We start from the raw sequence: 4,440 nt of genomic DNA on the forward strand, positions 1-4,440 counted from the left end.
TGTTATATAAACTTAATTAAAACATTGCATATGATACCAATATGCTACAGAGATTATTCAAATGCTGATATGTGTAATTTATTTATAAATAAAGTATTTATGCTCGGACACATTCGGTCTCTGTCGCGCACTGTCGAGCGCGTTCTCGGACACACTCGGTCTCTCTCGCGCAGTGTCGAGCGCGTTCTCGGACACACTCGGTCTCTCTCGCGCAGTGTCGAGCGCGTTCTCGGACACACTCGGTCTCTCTCGCGCACTGTCGAGCGCATTCTCTGACACACTCGGTCTCTCTCGCGCACTGTCGAGCGCATTCTCGGACACACTCGGTCTCTCTCGTGCACTGTCGAGCACGCTCGCGGCATTCGCCTCGCTTTTGTCGAGTCCCGCGCCTCATAAACACTCACACACCAGAGAAAAAACTTTGCAGCTCCTATGGCTGAGAGAGAGCCTACTCGGATGAAAACCGCTTCAGTGAGCTCAATCTTATATAAACTGTCTCTGGCTCAATTAAAGTAACGCCGCATTTTTATTGACAGTAACGGTAACGGCGTTGTAATGGAGGAAGCAGTAATTAGTTAGATTACTCGTTACTGAAAAAAATAACGCCGTTAGTAACGCCGTTTATTTATAACGCCGTTATTCCCATCACTGGTTGCAACAGTGTTTTAAGTTCTTTTCTAAAAACTACTTGACTGTTTCTTGTACATTCAGTTGTTAAGCTTTCAAATTATATTCCATTTTTAAAGTATGTTCTTAATCAATTTATGTATTGTATGTTACAGTGCCCTCTGTCACCTGAAGTTTTAATTGCAGCAGTGTCCTCATACCTGATCATTTCACCTGATTTGAATTAATTTCTAGATCAGTGTTTCCCAACCCTGTTCCTGGAGGCACACCAACACTACACATTTTCCAACTCTTCCTAATCAATCACACCTGAATCAACTCATCAGCTCGTTAGTAGAGACTCCAAGACTAGAAATATATGGGTCAGATAGGGAAGACATCCAAAATGTGCAATGTTGATGTGCCTCCAGGAACAGGTTTGGGAAATATTGGTCTACTCTAGATCATAGATGTGTACATGCAATAACTTGCCTTATAGACATCCAATGGAATGTGTATGTTAACTTATTATTTTGGAGTTTTCACATTAAAGTGACATTTAATTATATTGCGGAGCTCGATTGATATCTTACAGATGCGGTTGCATTAGTTGAATTGCTCATAAATGAGAATGCGTTTTTACCTCATGCAGTATAACATTATTCTATAAACATTAACATCACTTGTTTATTTCTTTCTGAGACTTGTAGCTTATTAGTGAAATTTGAAGTGTTTCTGATCGTCTCACTGCTGTCTGTTTGTAGGGATCTCTTGGTTTGAGCTGTGAGAGGTCATGAGAAGCAACCAGAGCAGTGAGTGACTTTGGCATGGAGTCTTTTGAGGAGAGCAACTGTTATTCACCTGACCTTTTTCCAGACTCAACGGAGCGAACGCTGTTTGCTGCTATGTGCCTTTGGCAAGACCTCTTGGACCTGTCTGATAACGGTACCAGCTCATACCCATTCTCTGGGATAAAGGTTTTGATAGGCCATTTCTGTTCTGAACTGGCATGTTTGACAATGATCCACTCCAGTTTGTGTACAATAAAAGGATAAATGTGATATTTGTGTGCTGTTCATGATTTCCAGCTGATCTCAGCTTTCTAAACCTCAACACCTGCTGTTACTTAAAATCAGTTGTTCAGTCAGGGTTTCAAATGAGGAATGGCCTCATCTGTCAAATGCACAAATTTATCAGATGATGTCTGGCCCACGTGGTTTAGTTTATATTTTAATGTCTATTAATTTGGACAAGCTGTGAGTGATTTCTAATTTAATGATTGCCAAGCTAAAACAAACCAGTTCAGTTTTCTTCATTAGATATCCAGTTTATTAATGCCTGAATTTTTCAGCATGTGGAAACGCCCTTCAAGTGCCGGTCAGATTGTATGTTTCCCCAGAGAAAGTCAGTCATCTGAGGTTTCTGTGTGATAGACTGAATCTTGGTGGAGTGCAGGTATCTAATCAGTCTGTGATTAAGATTAAAGGGAGTGGCCAAAAATCCACACCCAAAAATGTTTGACTTAGTGTTTTGTCTGGAAATTTTACAAGTAAATATTGAAAATTGACTCTTTACCCATAACCGCTGCTAGATATTGTCTTGGAAGTCCCAGGGGGAGCGGTCTGGATCTTTACTCCCCCTTCATGTCTGGCCTTCTCTCATCCTGGTCATGATCTGATCCGCTCAGTTCTGCAGCTTGTCACAGCTCACGACCGGATGACCATCACGCAACCATGCTTCAGTGACCAGGCTGGGGTTTGAACCCAGGTCCTTCCCACCAGGGAGGACACACTCAGACCACTGAGCCACTGGCACTTCCACAATTACTTTTATATTTTTGGTAATTTTGTCTTTATTTTTATTATTGAAAAACCAGTGAAACTAAACTATTATCCACCTCAAGAGAGAGATTCAAACCAGGGTTGCCCAGGCCAAGGTCTGACGTTAAGACCACTGAGCCACTGGCACTTCCACACTTGCTTCTATATTTTTGGTAACTTTGTCTTTATTTTTATTATTGAAAACCCAGTGAAACTAAACTGTAATCCACCTCAAGAGAGATTCAAACCAGGATTGCCCACGCCAAGATCTGAGGTTCAGACCACTGAGCCACTGGCACTTCTACACTTGCTTCTATATTTTTGGTAATTTTGTCTTTATTTTTATTATTGAAAAACCAGTGAAACTAAACTATCATTCGCCTCAAATCAGGGTTGCCCACGCCAAGGTCTGACGATCAGACCACTGAGCCACTGGTGCTTTTGTACTTACTACTCTTTTTTTGGTAATTTTGTCTTTTTTATTCTTTGAAAACTTGTTCTATCTTGAGCAAGATTAGAACCAGAATTGCTGACGCTAAGAACTGACGTTCAGACCGTTTCACCACTGGCATTTTCACATTTACTAAGTTTTTTTGGGGTAATTTTGCCCTTTTTTGTTTATTGAAAAACGAAACTATTTTTTCACCTCAAGAGAGAGATTCAAAGTCAGATTGTCCACACCAAGCGCTGACATTTAGACCGCTGCTCCACTGGTCCTTTCACTCTTGCTTCTCCTTTTTTGTGTGCAATTTTTTTTCTTTTTCATTCAATAAAAACCAGTGAAACTAAACTTATCCTATCTTGAAGGAGATTCGAACCAGGATTGCCCGTATCAAGAACTAACGTTCAAACCGCTGCACATCCACAGGTCACTCTTTTTTTGTTGTAGTTTTGTCTAATTTATTCAGTCAAAAACAAAGCAAAAAAGTTTTTAAAAGTGAGATTCAAACCAGGAATCTCCACATCAAGTAGTGACATTCAAACCACTGAGCCACTGGTCTTTCTTCGATCATGGGTGTTTTCTGTAGAAGTTTGTCTTAGATTTTGTCTTAAACCCACAACACCTTGCAAACACAGAGAACAACCACAGCTGACTGAAAGCCTCATGTGATCTTGGTCTGTCAACTAGTTAGTTTCTATAACAACCAAACATCCTCAAACTCCTTAGCCTGGGAAAACCCAGACAAACTTTCAGCACATTTAGATTTGCTTTGCAAGTCAGTCTGGCCAAGAGCCCATTCAAGCCCATTTCCAATCTTTCCAAATCTTTGCACCAATCACAAACGTTGAGGCGGGCTTTACACGATGACGATCGCTCTGATTGGTTTTAGGTCTATGCAATTGCGCCTAGAGGCATTTGAGTGTTGTCCGTTGGTGACGCCCCTTTGGAAATGGGATGTGAATGAAGCTTCCCCAGACCCACTCTCAGTTAGGACTATGGCTACAAACTCCTCAGAGTCTCATGAACTCCTGACGGAAGCTCTTCTCATCTGCTCTGAAACTCATGATGTTTGAAGAGCCTTAAAGCTCATTTATTTATTCAGGATGAATAATATTCACTGTTTTTTTTACCTGTGTCATGAATTGATCTTCAGTTTTGTTGGTTTGCTGCTGTTGCTCTTACAGCTCATTTCTCTCAGGTAACTATTTAGAGACTCATTTGAGCTGAGTTATGATTTATTCATTCAAGAATCACTCAAAAGAAACACACCAGAAGATCCCATTAGCTCTGAGAGATGATATATTAGAGTTTCATGTCTTCAACATAATGACATGTGAGATCTTATGGATATGGATATTTTTTTCAGACACCATTTATGATCATGTTATATTTATTAAAAACACAGATTCCTACAGTTTGGGACCTAGTGACATTTATCAATCCTCAAAGATAAAATAGTTATACAGTTCTGTTTAATATAAGGATTTTTCTAACTTTATTTGTTCAATAGATATCTGGTATAATATAGTGTAATATATTTATCAGTATAATTACATATTTCTGAATATTACA

This window comes from Leuciscus leuciscus (genome assembly GCF_965113295.1).
Source record: "Leuciscus leuciscus genome assembly, chromosome: 4".
NCBI classification, from domain to species: Eukaryota; Metazoa; Chordata; class Actinopteri; order Cypriniformes; family Leuciscidae; genus Leuciscus; species Leuciscus leuciscus.